The following is a 21,073-nucleotide window of genomic DNA, read 5'->3' on the forward strand; positions in this document are numbered from 1 at the left end:
TGGTATCAGCGTTTCTTGAGTGAAGGTAACTTCTTATTGGTGCCTTAATTTGGACATTTTCACGGACTTAGAACTGTAAACTTGCAACTTAATAAATTCCCTTTCGAAAAGCTGGTCCGTTTCTGGTATCACATTCTGGCCACTTTAGCAAACCAAGACAACTTCTTAGCTCAGTCTATAAGGCCAGCATTATCACAATAAAATAAAGCCATAGAAAGACATTCATCAATATCCCTATGAATATAGTGGCAAAAATCCTCAACAAACTACTAGCAAGCCAAATCCAACAGCACACAAAAAGGATTACGCATCATGACAAAGTGGGATTTAACCCAGCAATGAAAGAGTGGTTCAATATAAGAAAATCAGTCAATTAATACACCACATTAATAGATGAAGGGGGGTGGGGAACTCAGGTTCATCACCACAGGCCTTGCCAGCTCTGGAGACAGTGGCTCTGAAGAGGACCAATTGGGGCATGAGCCCACTAACTGGAGATATTTTGGCCTTGCCTTAGAGGTAGGAAAATAGGGAAGGAAACAAGGCAAAGGTGGAGGGAAAGAAAAACCTGAGGATGAAGGTACGTCTTTCCCCAGCCCCCCAGGTGTGCATCCCCCAGCTGATTACCTGCAGAACAACCAAGGTATTATTGCTGATGGAGAATCACCCTTATGGATAAATTTCCAGGTACCTCAGGGCCTGTAAGTGAAGCTCCACATGCAGTTTAAAGCATCATTAGAAAGACAAAATAACCAGAGAGCCAGTGTGGTATGGGACTGACACCCCATGATTACTGCCACAGTCCTAGACTTCTTTTCCTCAAGACGGAAGTTTTCTGATTAGAAAGGTCACAAAGATCAAGGTTACTGGGCTTTCTTTTCCATTCCTTTAGTCTGAGGCACAGAGGCAGGGAGCCTTGGCCAGCCCTTTTCTCACCTGGGCCTGAAGAAGGCTTTCCTTCTCTAGCCAAGGCAGGGTCAGCAGGGCAAGGTTGCTGCCATGAACCAGAAGAGCTTTGAGTTTCTTCTTCCCTTTCAGGCTTCAGACTCTATCCGTTGGGGAAGTACTGGTGGCAGGTTCCTGAGAATGTTCACTGCTTGGGCCTCTCTGAAACATGTCTTCCAGAGGTGACACTAGTAATTCCATGATCCCTTCCTGGACCCTTGTGCTTTTCTTCCTTGGTTGCTTGCTTTTGTTTTGTGTGGGGATGCTTGGGGGATATGCCTAGTCACTCTCCTCCATAGTGCTGGGGAAGGTCCCCACTCCGATCTTAGGCACACCCACCTCTGGCCTTTCTTCTTGCTTACCTCTGGCTCACAACTCCCGTTCTGATATACACACATGGCTTCTTCCCTTGAATCTAAATTTTCAGACTGGGAATTCTTCTTTTTCTTTTTCCTTTTCTCTTTGGAATACTGTCTTCACTTTCTTATTCTGCAGTAAGAAAGAATTTGTTTTCTTTCACTTTTTTCGAGATGGTTTTCTTGAAAAACTTATTTCCTGTTTTCTTCTGCCTTCTCTGACTGATGGTGTGGTCATCTTCATTGGCAGAAATGTCCTCAGCAAAGCTGAGCTGTGGTATGCTGCCTGCTTCAGAAAGATCTTGGGATTTGTTTTTATTAGTTTTGAGAGATGCTTTCAATTGAAGGGCAAGGTGCTTTTTCCTGTTGGTTATTTCCTGGAGTAGATGAGCTACAGCCTTACAGTCAAACTGGAGAAGTGACCCAGTGTTTTCAAAGGTGCCACAATCTGCTTTCTCACCCTCGGCACTGATTCTGTCTTTTCTTGAGTGATACTGCCCAGTGCTGTCTTCTTTTTATGGATTGTTTTCCTCCATGTCATCTTGTTTTCAGATATCTCAACTCCAGAGAGGTCACTGTCACACTCGCTTGAATTTTCTGTTCTTCTACAATCTCTTCAGGTACAAAAGGAGACTGATTTAACTGTTTCAAGAACACCTGTAGCTGTAGTCTGCACCAATGTATAACCTAACCTTAGTCTTGGTAGCAATTTTGCAGAATGGATCAATAAACTTGAGATTCTGGTCTGCCCAAAGCTCTATTCCTCTCACTTTGGATATTTGTCCAACTAGATGTCAATGAAGTGGAATTTCACTCCATCAGGAGATGGACTCTCAGATTGCAGGAGCGCCTTCATTAAGATGTCTAGAAAAAAGCTTGATTCCGTTTTCTTCCCAGTCATTTTGCTTCAGAACGTCAAAGGACTGTCTCAGAAACAGGTGGATCAGCATATAGTTCTTATCCAGGTGAAGCCTGTCTAATCCTTTCCATTCTCAATTCATGGTTTGCCAAAAAGTCTGAATGAACAGGTTTTGAGCCTCTGAGTTGTCCGATGACATAGATAAGTTGGGAAATCATCTTCACTAGCTCCTCCTGGAGAAGATGCTCATATTGCACCCACATACAATATAAGAGCCCTTTCATATCTTTAAAAGTTCTTCTTGACTGAAATTTCCCATCTGCCTCTGAGTCTTCATGCTGATGTACTGGTGCAGCTTCTTCACCGTCTGGTCCCAGAGCCCTTTCTCATTGGATGCCAGCCTCTACACGAACTGCATCTCTGCCAGATGCATGGCAGGGGCCATAGCACGAGCTGGAGCATTCGGGAGCCATGCAGCCAATGATCTCCTCAGCTTCCCACCGCCACCACCTCCTTGCCTGGTAGGGCCATGCCTTTACAGAAGGTGGCTAATTTTAATAGGAAGAAAGTTAGGAGGGAGAGCTAGTTGGATGGGAATAAAGGCTTTGTGGGGGTTAAGATTTGGCCATATGCTCTACCTGAGATCCTACAAAAGTAGCATTCACTAAGCTTACTTTTCAGAAACCTAAAACCTTCAGATGGTTCCTAGGCCAGATAAGACCTGAAACCCAGAGGTACCATTCTCTCTAAGAGCATCAACCAATTCCATCCCTCTGTCCCTTAGTGTTGACACCCCTTTACCACATGAAAAAAAGTTAGAATGGGCATAACCCAAATATCCCTAAAGATTGAGAGAAGGATCAAAGGAGAAGGAAAAGTTATAACAGATTTAACAAATGAGTGTGATTGCTGAATCATTATATTGATATTTCCTTTTAGTCTCCAGTGTCTTGGAGCAGCTAGAAGGAAAAACCTGAAACTGTAACCCATACCAAACTTTGAAATCTGTTCTATAACTACTTGTTAAAATGTGCTTTGAAATTTATTGCTTTTTTTGTATATACATTATATTTTATAATTTAAAATATATAAAATATACATATTTGGCCATATGGAGTTTAGGTGATGGCAGGACTCTGCTGATAGGATGGGGTGCTGGAGTTTAACTTGGGGACCAAGAAGTTACAATGATAGTATAGTCCTCATGTAAAGGAGATGACATCAAACATTAGAAAAGGCCTGTTAATATTCATTTAAAAACATGAATATATGTAGAGAAAACAGGGGCATAGGGCTTAGCTTATAAGCCACTACTGCCTAGTGTTCCTTGCCCAGGTTAGGAATACCATAGGAACTATTCTGTCTCTGTCATCATACTTATCACATACTGTTAGTATTATCGTTGTTGTTGATAATGACTTTGCTATCTTCCCTTTTAGGCTATAAGCAACATGAGGACAAGGGCCATATCTACTTGGGTGAGCACTGTACCCCAGTCCATCACCTAGCACAGTGGAAGGCATTTAAGAACTCTTTCTTAACTGCACAAATAAAAAAAATGTTGAAAAAACTAAAGATTTATTAAGAAATGACTTTGTAGTAGGTCCCATGCTAATTGCTTTTCCATGCATGACCTCAGTTAATCCCACAATCCTCCTTGATACTGATACCATTGCCATCCTCATTCTACAGAAGAGAAAACTTGGGTTTAGAAAGTTAAAACCATCTGTTCAAAGTCAGAGATAGACTTTGAATCTCCTTTCTTGAACACATTGTACTGCCTCCAGATTTTAGTCAAAAGAAGACAAAATATTAGTTCTAACTAGTGATCTATAAGCCTATATCTGGTCCACAGTCTTTTTGTATTATTTTTTAATGTTTTTATTGTATAACACAACATGCATACAAAATAAAGAAAGAAAAAAGCAATAACTTTCAAAGCATACAAGTTACAGAACAGATTCCAGAGTTTGTCATGAGCTACCATTCCATCATTTCAGATTTTCCCTTCTCTTCTAACTTCTAACATAAGAGCAAACCTCAAAATCCAGGGCTTGACCTATTTTCTTGCGAGACCCCAGTGGTTGGAAGGGTACCTGTGGTTTTTCAGATGGGGGAGTTTAATAGTTCAATATGCACATTTTTTTCCCCCTTCGGATCCTTAAGGGACTCTACCAATATTTTTTAATTATCAGCCCACCATAGTCTGAGATATATCCTGGCACTATACCAAGCTATAGAGAATTAAAAGGCCTCATTCCAATCTGGACTCCAGGAGGCCAGGCTGTCTAACTGAGCTATCCAGGCAGGCTGATTCGGACTATGTGTAACAGAAAATTTAGATTCTAGACATAACAAACCTCTGTGCCTTTGATCTCATACAGCAGCTGAAGGTCTAGAGTACATATACTATCATCCTTTATCCTGCATTCTAATTTACCTTAGACCCAGCCAGACTGGCTTTGTTTTAACCAATCTGTTTAACCATTTTAAACCAATTTTGTTTAACCATTTAATTGAGGCCTGATCTCTTTCTTAGTTACTTCAAATGTTATTCTAAATAGCTATGTTAACTTTCAGGTCTGCAGCACTACATTTCTGGAACCCAGGTGTCACAGAGCTACTCAAAGTTCCAGGGAAATACCAGCTGTCCACATATACCTCTTTGTCTCAGAATCCAGAAATATATTCACAGATTCAGACCAAATGTGGCTACGATAAGGGCCCACAATCCAGGCTCTGATTTTCTTTTAAATATTTTCTGAGAGACCTTAGCATATTTGTTCATTTGTTTCTGGCCTATTCTGCACAGCCCATTGTCCCCCAGGTCTATTCAGTTTATCATGTGTCTCTTGACATCCCTCCTTTTTGTAGCTGCACCATGTTCCATCATATAGATGTAACACCATTTGCCATTGTACTTCTCAGTTACAGTATACCCTTCAGCTCTCTCCATCTATTGGACATCACGGATAATGTCCAAAATAAGCAAACCACGTCTTACCAAATCTTTGGTTGTACAATCAGCAGCACCCTCAATTTTAGACAATTTTCACTGGTCAACAACGACGAAAAACCGGCAAACATAACATCATCAACTATCAAATCAAACCTACCCCTTATCACTTGTCCCTCCCACCTTCCCCCAGTTAGTTGTCCCTGGTAGTGCTGTGGTACTGTTGATGTTTTCCTGTTAACTATTGGCCACAGAATGTGTTTTCAGTTTTCTCCCTATGTCCCTCTACTATTGACTCTTTGTCCACTATTGAACCATTGAAATACTGCACGTGAGAACTTATTTATAATCATAAATTTAATCATTGGGATACATGGCACTATACATCCCCTTTCAATCATATTCACCTTTAATATGTCAATGTTACTTTATACCTACTAATTAGTTAACATCATTTCTAGCCTTTCCTTTGCATTAAGATTTAACCTCTTTGGTTAGCCTTTCCTCGCTCTGTAGCATTTGTGTACCTCTAGATCTGCTATATTCCACTTCTGAGATGACCTTTACCAGAGTCATAATAATGGAATCATATGGTATCTGTGCTTTCGTGACTGACTCATTTCACTCAGCATTATGTCCTCCAGGTTCATTCACGTTGTCATGTTTCAGGACATCATTTCGTCTTACTGCTGCATAATATTACATTGTATGTTGGCTGCCACTTCACCTTTTAAACAAAGTTCTTTGAGGCACAGAAGCTCTTAATCTTAAGGTGTTTCCATCTGTTGATTTTTTCTTTCACTGCTTGTGCTTTAGGTGTAAATTTTAAGAAGCTCCTATTAACTGTTTGAAAAGTTGAAAAAGTTATCAGACATCACGTAGAGATATGAATGAAGCTGATCTGGATAGGACTAAGATACATCAGAAGACTGGGTGAAGGATAATATCGCCCATATCTTAAAACTTCAATGTGTGTTGAGACTAAAGGGAGAAATATTTATTCAGTGCAAAATTTATATTTTGGGTAGTGCATTTCCTAACTTAGCTTGTATGGTCAGTTTAGTTGAACATCGTAAGTACAGGGAATCTTGAACAGGGCATGAGGATTTTATTGGGTTATCCAGGTTATTGTGATGCCCTGATAAATCCCAGAGTGATTTGGGCAGTGAATAAAGAAGTATTTGCTGAGTCCCCTTAGAGGAATGGGAAGAAAGGGGGAAAGATTCAGCTTCCGCATTTGGAGAATTTCTGATACTCTCACAAGTAGTGGGGACAACCACATCAATAGACCAAGCCCCTGATCTTGGGGTTCGCCTCTATGAAACTTATTCCAGCAAAGGATAGGCTAACACCTACTTAACACATACTTAAAATTAGGCCTAAGAGTTACCTCCAGAGAACCCCTTTTATCACTCAAATGGGGCCTCTCTCTCTAAGCCAATTCAGCAGGTGAACCCACTGTCTGCTCCCCACCCTCCACCATGTGGGACATGACTCCCAGGGGTATAAATCTCCCTGGCAATGTGGGGCAGAAATCTTGGAATGAACTGGGACCCTGCATCAAGGAATTGAGAAAATCTTCTTGACCAAAAGGGCTAAGAAAGAAATGAGAAAAAATAAAGGGTCAGTGGCTGAAAGATTTCATACAGAATTGAGAGGTTATCCTGGAGATTATTCTTACACATTATATAGATATCCCTTTTCAGTTTATGGTGTATTGAAATAGCTAAAGGGAAGTACCTGAAACTGTAGAGCTGTGTTCCAGTAGCCTTGTTTCTTAAAGATGATCGTATAATGATATAGCTTTTACAATATGACTGTGTGATTGTGAAAACCATGTGACTGATGTTCTTTATATCCAGGGTAAGGACAGATGAGTAAAAATATGGATAAAAAAATAAACAAAAGGGGGAACAAAGGTTAAAATTGGATAGATGGAAATATTAGTGGTCAATGAGAGGGAGGGGTAAGGGGTATGGTATATATGAGGTTTTTTTTACTTCTTTTTCTGGAGTGATGCAAATGTTCTGAAAAATGATCATGATGATGAATACACAACTATGTGATGATATTGGCAGCTATTGATTGTATGCCATGAATGGAATGCTTGTATGTTAAGAATGTTTGTGTTTGTATGTTGTTTTATCAGTAAAAAGATTAAAAAAAAAAAAAAAGAAGCTCCTATTATTAGATCTTGAAGATGTTTCCCTGCATTTTCTTCTAGAAGTTTTATGGTACCTGATTTTACATTTAGGTCTTTAATCCATTTTGAGCTACATTATTTTGTATGTTTTTTAGTTAAATTTTGTATAGGGTATAAGGTGGGGGTCCTCTTTCATTCTTTTGGCTGTTGATATCCAATTCTCCCATGCCCATTTATTGAAAAGACTATTCTGTCCCAGTTCAGTGAATCTGGAGGGCCTTGCTGAAGATCAAATGTCCATAAATTTGGTGGTCTATCTCTGCACTCTCAATTCTATTCCTATTGGTCAATACTTCTATCTTTGGATCAATAGTCTTTTATTTAACTTGTACAATATTTTTAAAACATTGCAGCCAACAAGGAAAATGGGGAGATTTCACATAAATGTCCAGGTCTGTTGGGTTCCTTATGTAAACTATTCTTCAGGAAAACTGGGGAAATTTAGCCTGCTGTGTGTTAGTCAAACCACTCAAGCCACTGCTCACTTCAGTCATTCAAATACTTGCCTGAACCCTGCAGGCATTTGAGTTTGCAATCCTGGATCTACCAGAGAGCTCTTATAGTTCTTCTATTATCATTACCAATCTAACTGTCCTTTTTCCTCAGAAGCAGAGTAGCCAATCATTTTCCTTCCATCTCTTCTTAGGTGTTTTTTTTGTTTCAAGGGTCCCACCTATTAATCTTCCCTCTTGTGTTTTCAAGTGAATTAGAACCCTAAAGTAATGAGATTGAGTCCAAATTACTTTCTGGGAGACATCTACCTTATTACTCTGTAATCATACTTCATTTCTCACCAGCAGCATGGTCAGTTCTTCCTCCGAGGAAGTGGGAGCAACCTCCTATGTTCCTGCCTGAGGCAAACCGTCCCCCTTTTTCTCCTTTGGTCTCCTGGTGGGGAGTGCTTCTCAACGTACTTTTCCAACTTGGAGGTACAAAAGAATCACCTGGAAAGATTGTAAACACACTGATTCCTGGGCCTCTACAACCAAGAGAGTTAATCTGAGATTCTGATTTAATCTTCTCAAGCGGGACCCAAGAATTTTAACTTCCCACCAAGTCCCTGGGAATGTTGATGCTGCTGGTCCCTGAACCCACACTGACTAGCACTGCATTAGAGAGCTCCAGCAACCAAAAGAGTATTGACAATGTAGACAAAGAGTGAGCAAAGAGTGAAGCAGCATCCAAGTCACAGAGGCGTGCATTCCTAGGATTGTTCCAGTTGGAGACCTTGGTTTTACTCTTGACTTTATTACTGGGTGTTATGGTTTGGAACCTAGAAAAACATGTTCTTAAATCTGACCCATTCCTGTGGGTATGAACCCATTGTAAGTAGGACTTTCGAAGAGGTAACTTCAGTTAAGGTATATCTCACCTCAATCAGGATGGACCTTAATCCTATTACTGGAGTGTCCTATAGAAACTGAATGAATATATATGGAGAGAGAGAGAGAGAGAGAAAGTCTCAGAAGCAAGAAGCTGAAATCAATGAAACCTATAAGAGAAGGGAGAGACCAGCAGACACCACCATGTGTCTTGCCATATGGCAGAGGAGCTGGTCCTCTGTGGCAACCAGTCTTCTGGACATGTGACAACCAGTCTTCTGGAAGAAAGCATCGCCTTGATGATGCCTTAATTTGGACTTTTCCCTGGCCTCAATTAAAACTGTGAGTGAATAAATTCCCATTGTTTCATTAAACTTATTTCATGGCTTTTGCCTTAAAAAGCTTAGGACACTAAAACACTGGGTAACTGGCATACTCAATTGGGCAGACGTTTAACCTCCCTGAATCTTCATTTTCACATCCATAAAGTGAGCATTTGGACCAGGTGAACTTAAGTTTCCTTTGAGCTTTGGTGCATGCATAATTTGAATCTGAAAGTGATTCCAAGAGAGAGCTAATGACTGTGCAGCATGATGCCACGCGGGTCTAAGACAGCCCGGATGTTTCCAGCCCCCATGGGGAAATGAGATTCTTTCTAGGCAGTTCTGCAGGTCTTGGATTGGTGTTTAGCAGGCCTAAAATCTGACAAGTGATCATTTAAATCTCTGATTCAATGTTCAATAGTTTCCAGAAATGTAGGTGTCCAGAGGAGAAGGAAAGCTATAAAATTACCATGAAGGAGACTTCTTGCCAACATTTTGAGAGACAGATGCCAAAACAAAGCCAAAGAATGTCTTAGTTTGATAACTTCTGCCCATGTTAAAAACCCAACTTGTTTTCTCATACTACAACTGGTATATAAAAATTCCAAATTCAGTTTAGCAAAGAATTCCAAAGAGAGCATTGGTCTCAATATATCACCCTCCTGCTATGGGGTTCTATTTTGGAAACAAATCATTCACACTCTTCAATATTAAATTAGCATCTCTATTAAGGTCAGTCCCCATCCGGCTTTGTGTTGTGATTAACGTCTGATTTCTCCCAGACTGTGTCTGAAACACTGTGCAGTAATCTGTCTCTCCTTAGAAAATGATGCTTAGAACTACCCTGTGAGTTGAAGAGGCCTACTAGCATAAAAGGAATGAGTCGATAAAGACTGGGACTGCAACCCCATGAATAGAAATATGTGCTAACAAAAATAGAGAAAGCTGAAACCCAAAATGTGTCTTGGCTAAAGAAGAGCAAGCAGATGTACTTTTTAAATCCAAACTCCACTCTTTTATTTTGAAATATTATTTCCTCAGCTGGAACACTTATCCCTAAACTGCCTGTGCAACATTAGCGCCTGGTTCTGGGACTTGCTGCTAATTTGATTTTAATACATAATGAAATTTCAGAAATAACGCACTTCATAAAACTGACATTAACTTTTTGATTATTCAGCTATTATCAAATATTCCACATATGCAAGAATGTAGTAAAAAAAAGTAAAGTGTAAATCAATTTCAGCATTTTTTTCCCATTTGGATAAAATAATAGAGAAAAATTAAACTTCCTTCCCACTCAGGCACTAACAGGCAAAAATCATTTGACTAGAATGTGCCTCCTTGCCTCTGCTGACCCCTAGTGGTGCTAGCAATGGTGGTTAAAAGGATCAAAGAAAGGTGGAAATGCAAGAGGCTGCTGGTATATGCTCTTTGTATAATGTATGAAGTTTATAGTACCCAAAATATGTTTTAATTAAAAATGATTTTTCAAACCACCAACTCTAAAATTTACTGATTGGTGATTATTAAACCCTGTTTCCTTTCAGACAAAAAGTTGCTGGGATTGCAAACATAACCTTATAATTATAAAATTTTACTTGGAAGCAACTTCAGTCAAGTATCTCATCCTAAATTTGCGAACCAGGAACTGCCTAATTCAGAGTTGAAGTCATAGCAGACCATGAATAGGTAGTTTGGGAGGAAGGCATTGGTTCGCCTCAGAAATGCTGTTTCATACCAGATCCTCTGGAGCCAGGACTGGAGAAGTTTGTGGATCCAAGGACAACCAGGCCTGCCAGGGCTGCCAAGGCCACGGTTATCAAGAGGTAACCGAAGGGTGAGATAGTGGATGAGTTATATGCCAGGCACTATCTATGCTAAGGGCTTGTATACAAATATCTATAAAATGAAGGATAAAGAAATCTCCTTAGTCATCCAGCTAATAAATACCAGAACCAGATCCCAGAACTTTCTGATGTTAAGGTCCCTGCTATTTTCACTTCACGTACCTGGCAAGCAAAGTGGAAGGAAGGAAGCAAACCACAGTCTGGGGCTTGAAGAGGAGATGAAGCAAAACCATCATCACTGGAAGCAAGTGAGGGTCTTACATACACATAGACGGGCAGAATCAGGAAGGGGTCTTGTTGGACAGGGCAGCCCAGGACTTTGACTCCCTAAGAGGATTGCCTGATAAGATACAGGATCCATGCAATATTTGTGTCATGTTTATATATTTTAAATGATTGACTGCTTATCCAAAATTCAACTTTCACTGAGAATCTTGTGGGGTTTTTTGTTTGTTTGTTTTGGGAAGTGCATGGGCCAGGAATCAAGCCCTGGTCTCCTACATGGCAGGTGGGAATTCTACCACTGAACTATCCTTGCACCCCCAGAATCTTGCATTTTATTTGCTAACTCGGGCAGCCCTACTCACTTCCAAGTCCTTTTCCCATCTGGCTTGTTTGAGATGGAGGTGGCAGCCTACAGTGGAGCCGTCCTTAATATCTATTATGGTACGGACAACAAGTAGAGGATGGAAGGAAAAAGAAGAGTCTCCCACCTGGGGAGGATAGCATTCTGTTTGGAGAGCCCTGGCTACATTTGTTTGGAAAGATGAGTAACAAGACTAGGCAGTGTAAAACAGTGTTGTGCAAACTTTAATGTGTATATGAGTCACCTGCAGGTCTTGTTAGAATGCAGATTCAAACCTGGGTGGGGGGCAGAAGGCACTGGGTAGACAGCAGCTGGGGGAATCAAGTATCAGTGCTTCAGACATAACAGTCTGGGAAATGTCTCTTATTATCTGCTGCTGTTATGGTCCAGCTGTGGGTCTTGAGTCTTTATTTTTGGCAAAAGACGCCCAAGGACATGATTTGGCCAGAATTGTTGACCTGGGGGTGTTGTTTCTTTTCTATCAGCAGATATGTTTCTTAATTTATCCAGTGTTTGGACTGGCCATCAGGCTGCAGTATGTTTATTTTCTTGTAGATGTTCATGTTGAAGGATGGAAGAATCTCACTCTCCCTTAACCTTCTCCAGAGTAAAGGAACCTTTCCCCACCATCCCACTTTTTAAAGCTTCATTGTTTTCTAATTATAATGAGCAGGCGACATTGTAGGGGCAGGCACAGAGAGGCTGGTACAGTGCAAACCCCAACTGCTGCAGGGCAAGGCGTTTGGGAGCATGGAGGGTCCCTAACCTAGGACTGGCAATGAGGCCTCCGTGGAATTCCTGTTCCCAAATGAAGGCTTTTCACCTTGTGTTCGGTGGACTTGCGGGGAGACACACCGTGAGGCTCATCAGCAAAATAATCTCCACTTCTACTTAGACAGAAAGAGGTAAACTTTGGCTTATTGAAAGTCTGCTCTGTGCCAAGCATTGTACCTAAATCCATCATTTGAATCATGCACATGCTCATGTTGAAATAAAAGCAGAAAGTAGGCTCTGATTTTTTTTTTCCATTGGGTTCATTTAATCTGTAGGGGGAAAAAACATCTGTTTATTCACGGTGTTTGTTTTTCTTGGTGTGAACACCTTGATAAGGCAAAATGATGTTGGAAGTTGCTCACAAAGTATATAATCAAGAAAAAGATCAGAAGGGATAAGTTGCTCTTATCCATTTAGCTGCCCCTGCACATGATTGTTCTGTGATTACTCAGCAATTCCATTCCCCAGAAGAGACTGTGGCAGCCCCTCCCCTTTGGGGGACCTGTCTCTGGGGGTTTCATCCGGTTCACTTACCTCTGGTATCTCTTCCAAACCAGTGACTCTTCTGTATGCTTGTTTCATACTTGACAGGATGCTTCATTACTACATCATTCTATTGTCTGGGATGTCTTCTGGGAATAATAAATGCAACTAAATTATAGTTTTACAACTGACCACAAAAACCTGAAAAGAAAAAAGCGAATTAACTAGATTATTGTGTTATTTAGCAATTGTGAAGGAATAATGGGGGCATTTAGACTACTGGGAACTAGCAGGTACTTTTAAGTGTACATTACAGTCCTGAGAACACATAATGCTGCTTAAAGTAAACTTGAGAATTCACCACACCCCTTTTTCCAGTGTATTGATTTCCTTGTTAAGCACAATGAAGTAACAATGACGGTCCTTCCTTCCCTTGACCTGAGCCTCTGCTATAGTGATTAACAAGGACTCTGGTACCAGGCAGATCTGAGCTCAAATGTCCTTTCAACCACTTACTAGCTCTATGATGTTGGAAAATTACTTAACTTCTCTGCAACATGTCTTATGAGGTGACCGCGACAATTAGATAAGAGGTAGAAACAACCTTGCACAAAGGTAGGCACAGAGCAGGCACTCAAAAATATCAGCTGTTAAATTTGCATTCTCATTAGAAACAGGAGATAAATTTATTTTATCATTAGAAATAGGAGAGGTTGTCCCAAAAGAACTGAACACAGAGACTCAAACAGATATTTTTACACCAATGTTCATAGCAGCATTATTTACAATAGCCAAATGGTGGAAACAACTCTAGAGTCCATCAACCAATGAATGGATAGGCAAAATATGATATATCTGTACAATGAGAATTTAACCAGTCATAAAAAGGAATGAAGTTCTCATACGTGTTACAACATGAGTGAACCTTGAAGACATGCTAAGTGAAATAGAAAGATACAAAAAGACATATATATGAGTCCACTTACATGAAATTTGTAGAACAGGCAAATTCATAGGGACAGATTGTCAGATAGAAGTTGCCAGGGGCTAGGGTGAAGAGGGAAGGGAGAGTTATTGATTAATGGGTACAGAGTTCCTATTTGGATTTCTGAAATGTGTTGGGAATAGATAGTGGTGATGGTTGTACAATATTGGGAAGGTACTTAATGCCACTGAGCTGTAGTCTTAAAAATAATGTAAATGAATGCAAAAGTTTTTTTAAAAAATAGTAGAAGAGGTTGTGGAAAGAGACTTGAAGAATACTGAAGAGTGAAAGGAGAAAGTGTGGATGGCATGTCAGTCACTTCCACACTCCCTGGAATGGCTACTGTCTTAGGTGGCTGGAAGTCTAATCTAGCCTAGCCTACCTGAGCTTACCCAAGCAGATCCTGGGAATCCTATGAGGGGGAATGGGGCCACTCCACCCACCATCTAAGGATGCCTACAGTTACCCGCCACCACTACCAGGAAAGTGAACTGCTCTCTTGGTTCCTTTCTGGGCTGCTCACCTGATGGACCTGGCTTGTTAGAATGCTCTCACCTGGAGGCCAGGCTGAGCAGGGAGGACTCGGGAGGATTGAAGTTGCTTAATGCCATCAGAGGCCAAGCTGAGAAACCTGATGGAATAATCTCCTCCCACGCTGTCTGGATCTTTTTGAAGCCTTGTGTTTGACAAGTATTTGGCTCTTAATTCTGGAAAGGATGGCGCCTTGGGCCTGGCTTAAGCAGGCCCCACTTCTGACCCCATCCTGGTCAGTTCTCTGGGAAGCTAGGTCCTCCGATTTCTCAGGGCCTCAATTTCCTGATCTGTGCAAACGTGAATGATCGTATGTCTCTTGGAGGGCCATTGAAAGGATTAACTCATATTATGGACGTTGAGCACCTGGAAGAGTGCCTGGACTGTAGAATGTGTGCAATAAATTACTTTTTTCTCACGACCCTTGTCCAAAGCAATCTCTCATGACGTAGTTTCAGAATGAAGGGCCCTTGATCTCTGAGATGTCCTTATCTATTTCTTGATGCCTGAAGTTCCTTTTAGAAAGGACAAACCTTTTCATTACAATTAAATTTAAGCTCTAAAGTACAAATTATGCAGAGAGAGGTTACATAAATCTGAGAACTAAATTGTGAAGGGAAAGAGTATTGCAGTAAGGAAGGCCAGAAAAATCAGGGTCCCAGTTGGCTTCTCAGACAAACATAGCAGTATTTGCTTGGGTTATCACATCCCAGAGTCTGCATGTCAGCTTTGCAGATCCTGAACATAATTGTGTAAGGTAAGTATGGAAGTAACACAACAGACTTTTTAAAAAATAACTACTTGTTTATATTTTTAAAATATTTTTATTGTAAACCTTAACAAACAAACATACAGACATTCATTACATGGTGTACAATCAATGACTTACAATATAATCAGAGAGTTGCATATTCATCACCATGATCATTTTTTTTAGAACATTTGCATCTCTCCAACAAAAGAAATTAAAAAGAAAAAATAAAAAACTCATACATGCCATATCCCTTACCCCTCCCTCACCTTGACCACTAGTCAGATATATCATTTTTTCAATCTACTCAATTTATTTTTACCTTTGTTCTCCTATTATTTGTTTTTTATCCATATTTTTACTTATCTGCCATATTCTGGGTAAAAGGGGCACACAAGGTTTTCATAATCACAAAACACAACAGACTTTTGCTGAAAGCCCAAGATTGGTATGTACAAATCCGAGACCTCACTCTGTTGTTTTATAAGAAGAACACAATTGCCAAGAGGATCAAAATGCTCCTGATGGCTGGCCAACACACCCTTAATCCTGGAGAAAAATCTACAAAGAGAAGTTGTGGTAAGCACAGAATCCAATCTAAGAAAGTTGGGCAGTTTGTTAGCTGGCATTATCATGCACCTGTGAGAGCAGGCTCCACCTTTAACACCTCTTAGAGAAATCTACCACCTTTTTCACAGAGATGCACAGAGAAGAAATGGTAAGCCCTGAGGGTAAGCCACTGGACTGTTCTGACTGCCCCTGAGGTTGAGTTCATCAATATCTTGAACCACTGCAACTCATCCAGGACACACCAATTGGAAAGCTCTATGCCAAGGGGCCAAAATATTCATGCTCAGGTGCTAGAATAGTCTGCAAATTTTTGTCCTTTGACTACCTTTTCTTTGCACATGACTGTACAAGACAGCTGAGTTAAAGCTTACTTTTACATTAAATCCTATTTTCTTGTGATTATACCCTGAGGACTTCAATCGAATTAGGGGGCTTCTGAAATATTCTCATGTGACAGTGATGAACGTCCTCTTTGGCTGGGCCATGGCTATAATGTCTTATTCTGTTCATTTTTGAGAGATGGAGCCACAGACTCAGGCCAACATCTTACTTTGTAGTGAAATTCTGCTGGATCTTCCTTCAGGAAGAGAAAGCTACAAGAAGATGACCTGGGATTATTGTCTTGGCATTGTGGTTCCAGCCAGGATTTTTTTGACAAAATAAAATACACTGCAACAGAAAGCAGACCAGTTGCCTGGGGCTGAGGGTGGGATAGGGAGTGACTGGAATGAGGAAATGTTTTGGGGTGACGGGAATATTCTAAAACTGGGCTGGGGTGATGGTTGCATAACGGTATAAAATTACTAAAAAACATTAAATATTTTGTGATATGCATATTATACTCCAATAATGCTGTTTAAAAAAGTATGTGATATTTGCTTTAAAAAAGAAAGAAAAGAAAAGCACTGAGCTGTAGAATTTAAGATTAGTCCACTGTGCTATACGTTTTGGTGTCTATAAAAAAGTTTACCCAAAAAAGTATCAAGTTCCTATTTCTTGAAAGGTCTGGGGGAGGTCCAGTTGATACCAGATGGGAAAGAACTCGGGGAAGATCAAAAAACAGAAAAATACAAATTCATAGCATATGGCTGCTAAGGGCTATGAGTAGAATCATAGAATCACCATACCCAGTTCTGCCAACCCTTAGCAAACATGCCTTATTTCCTAGCCATCTTCAATCTCCCAAACAGAGTACTAGGCTACTGCCAGATTTATTAACAAGACCCCAGTCCTGGACTACTGGGTTCAGATCTTGGTTCAGCCACTCTTCAGCTGCATAATCTTAGACAAAGTCATGTCCTCTCTCTAAGGCTAATTTTTCCCACCTATAAAACCAGGATGCAATTCCTGCTATCAATACGGTACAGTAGCAGGGCTTGGTCCTTGGGTAAGGGACATAGACTCGCTTTCCTGGAGAGGCAATAGACCTGTGCAGTTCAGTCTGCCCAGTATTTCTCCCTTCTTCTCTTGGAAATACCAACCTCATTCCTTTGAGGAACTTCCAGCCCCTGCATGCGGTTCCACTTTGGTACATCAGTATCTCAGCTCCTAGTCCCGGGAGCTCACAGGATGAGATTGAGCCAATCACGGAGCCCTGGAAAAAACCCGTGGCCAGCACAGATGTCAGAACAAGATATAAACATCCTGACACTCTTTTTGTCCCTGAATTCATACTGTTCTTTCAATCGCATAGTGTCCTAGTTTCATAGTGCTGCTGTAATAAAGTACCACAAACTTGGTGACTTAAAACAGCAGAAATGTATTACCTCAGAGTTCTGAAATCTCTAGGGGAGAATCCTCCTTGCCCCCTCTTACCTTCTGATTGTTTGCTGGCAATCCATGGATTTCAGTCTCTACCTCACTTGCCGTATGGCATTTTCCCCAGGTCTGTTTCTCTATGTGCAATTTTCTACTTCTTATAAGACATCAGTAATATTGGATTAAGGGCCCACCCTGCTCCAGTGTGACCTCATTTTAACTTGCTTAATTGCATCTGTAACAACCGTATTTCCAAATAAGGTCACAATGTAATATATTAGGGGCTAGAGCTTCAACATATCTTTTTGGGGAGCACAATTCAAATCATAACACATAGGTTAATAAATTCCATGCTTTTGCTTTTAAAAAGCAATGACTACAATCAAAAAAAAAATCAAGACCAAATACCCAAACCCCTTTCTCTCCATTTTGCTTAGGGCTGGCAAGCAGCCATCTCTGATTTAAGTTTTTTTTTCCCACTTACCTGTGCTGAGAAACTCCTTAGTAATTACAAGGTTTAAATCTAAAGGGAGTGTTAATTACCAGCATCAAGTCCCCCCAGTTGTTAGGCAGGCCACTACCCATGTTTTAATTCTTTGTATGCTGAGTTCCAAACCAAAAGAATTGAGCTTTAACCGAAACAAAGTAATAGACACCAAGAAAAGAAATTCTTTCTTGCAAGACAGCTACACTTCTGACACGGGGTCCCCTATTCCTGATTCTTCTGGGAAAAAGAGCAGCGTTCATTCTGGAAGTCTTGTGGGGGGAGGAGGCTGTGTCCAAGGACCTGTCAGGGCCTCCCCCTCCATTTCTGTGGGGGATGTTGGGTCTGTGCCCTTCACTCGCCCTTCTTCCTCTGTCCAAAACCTAGGCTCAGGGAGGAGGGAGAAGGTAGGAGAGTAGGAGCTGAGCCTTGAATGCTACTGGATGCTTTGGGGGTTTCTGAGACTCACATAGCCTTGATTACCCATAGCTACCTCTACGAGTTGGGTAACACCCCACCCAAGAACCTGGAGAGTGGACCTAAAGAGAACCATGTAAGGAAGAACTATGAGAATACATGCTATTACAAGAAAGATATCAAGTTGTACTTAATGGGGATTATTGGACTATGAAACATGTCCCCGGCTTTGGGCAGCTGGGGTGTATCTGCTGTCAGGTACTATTAGGGGTGTACCTTGAGAATGTGCCAGGCTGGGGTCAGGCCTAGGGCTTGTTTCCAAAACCTATGAAACAGAACGTGTGCAAAACTGGCATGGGATTTTGGGAACTGGATCACAGAGCATTTGGCTTCTCAATAGAGGTGCCGAGGCAAGGAGCGAGGGCCAGGAAGTAGCTGTTTTTAAAAACAACTTGAGGGAGGAAGATGATAGCTGTAACTGTTTAGTCTTCTAAACTGCTTGTTTATCAAGACTATGTAGCAGAATTTCAACAAGAAAAAATTGGTTACAGTTTTGAATCATTAAAAAATAATTTTTTCTACTTTATTTCTACTCAGGATAGACCCTTTACTTTGGTAGAGGTCAAAGGAAACAGTCATCTCACACAATGGGGCACAGGGTCTCCTCTGAGGAGCGCTTTCCCCTTTCTGTGTTACTTTCTGTCTTTTTCATCATCCAGCAGCTGGTAATGGCTTTCTCAGAGGTGGGAATGAGATGGCTGGGTTAGCTGACTGGTCCCACTGGAGCCGGATTTGACCTTAGACCCCACAAAGAGCTAGGGAGCTTTTGCTGAATGGCCCAGTTTACTCCAACTCTGCTGGTCAATCCATCATCTGAAGAAGGGAGGGAAAAATGAATGGGGCAGGGTCTGATGCAGGAATGGTCAGGCCCCATGGTGCCACTGAGGAAATGGGGTGAAGTTTGGAGCATCACTAAGTTATTTCACAAGTAAGGCCATGTCCATGGATACACATGCAGCAATTGATGAGGCCTGCAGTCTGAGATGGCACATCCCAGCAGAAGTGTGAAACTGGTAGAATCATATACCCCAAGCCATTGGCAGGAATCCTGCTCTAGACCTGAGGCCACCAGGAACTCAACTGTGCCTCCAACACCACCCTGAATAGATACTCCATCACCAAGTCAGACCCTGTGTCCCCTTCCTGATGTGGAGCTGAACTCCAAATTATGCAACTTGGGATATAAGCATTACCCTCTAAAGAGTATATCAAGCCTGGGAAATTTTTGATCAATATGTCTAATAAAATATAATTGGTTATATCTTAACCAATCTCAGTATTATTTGGAATTGTTTTACAAAAGCAAAACACAATCTCTGGCTACAATAGATGGAAGAGGGTCATCTAATTGTCCACATTTGCTTAGGTTTTCAAAATGATATTTTTTGACATAATGTGGTACATACACACAATGAAATATTATGCAGAAATAAGAAAGAATGAGGAAATGAAGCACATGACAACATGGATGAACTTTGAGGACATAATGCTGAGTGAAATAAGTCAGACACAAAAGGACAGATGTTGTATGATTTCACTAATATGAACTAACTACTATATGCAAAATCAGCCTTAAAACATAGAATATAGGGTGCCTAAAGATAGACGGCAGCTAGAGAAGGAAAAGTGGATACCTAATATTTATAGAATTTTTCACAAGGTTCAACTTAAATGTTTGGAAATGGATAGAGGTGAGGGTAGCTTGTTATCAGGATTATAAATTATGGTGCTGAATTGTAGGTGAATTTGGTTGAAAATGGTTGTTTAGAGTCATGTATATAACTGATTAACACTACAAATGAAATATATGGTATGTAACCATATCTCAATAAATTCTGCAGATTAAAAAAGAGTATTCTCTGAACATCCCCTGCCTCCTCATCCCTGCCCCTAGGATTTTCTGGCATCTGTGCTCCTCTTACTTCCAATTCGTCACTTGCCACTTTTTTTCTATCACAGGTACTCAGCATCAGGGTAAGTATTGGAGAGATTCTTTCTTCCAAATCTCTGGTCATTCTTATCCCAAGTATGCTGATCTTAATGCAGACAGCAAGAACAGGGCTCTCTGTTAATATACAACCTGGTCTTTCCCAGAAATTTCAGGTATTTCAGCCTGAGTGTCAGGCTCTGATGAGACAGAGGTCACATGCTTGCTGCAGTTATATAGCAAAGCTGTCTCTGTGGGAACAGGCACCTGATGTCCTGAAAAGATTAAAGTGTTGCAAAGCTGCTTAAGTCTGGGGCAGAAGGATGCTTTGGGAAACATATGTAACTTTTGACTCATCCAGGCATAGGAAAGCAGATGGTTCAGCCCCTGCTTCCTCCTTCCCCGGATTTTACACTTTTGTTACTTTCGTACCTCACAGCCCCATAAAATAAATGGTGCTGAACTTGTTGGGGTCTTTGAGTCTTCATCAGAGCTCAGAGTCCCACCTGGTCCCAGCTTTAACTATATCTTTGTCTCTTGTCTTTCTTTATTAATTCCCTGTCACCTCCCTTCAATCCTGACACTGAGCCATGCTGGTCACGGCAGCTGAGTCTCAGAGCTCTGAAGCTATGAAAATCAGCAGTACTGCATACAGAAATGTTTAAAAAGTTGAAAAAGTGGTCAGACATCGAGAAGAGATATGAAATTGATCTGGACAGGACTAAGATATATCAGAAGACTGGGTGAAGGATGATACTGTCCATATTGTAAAACTTCAACTTTTATGTGAGACTAAAGGGAAAAATGTTTATTTGGTGCAAAATTTGTATTTTGGGTAGTACATTTCCCAATTTAACTTGTATGGTCAGTTTAGTTGAACACCATAAGTACAAGGAATCTTGAATAGGACATGAAATTTTGTTGGTTTGTTTA

At 40.8% G+C, this 21,073-nt stretch overlaps 1 pseudogene; it reads right to left on the bottom strand.

Moving 5' to 3' along the window:
- Positions 1 to 1,041: 1,041 nt before the first annotated feature.
- Positions 1,042 to 2,605, bottom strand: LOC143683287 (ribosomal RNA processing protein 1 homolog B pseudogene; annotated as a pseudogene).
- Positions 2,606 to 21,073: the final 18,468 nt, after the last annotated feature.

Source organism: Tamandua tetradactyla, chromosome 5 (assembly GCF_023851605.1).
Source record: "Tamandua tetradactyla isolate mTamTet1 chromosome 5, mTamTet1.pri, whole genome shotgun sequence".
NCBI classification, from domain to species: domain Eukaryota; kingdom Metazoa; phylum Chordata; class Mammalia; order Pilosa; family Myrmecophagidae; genus Tamandua; species Tamandua tetradactyla.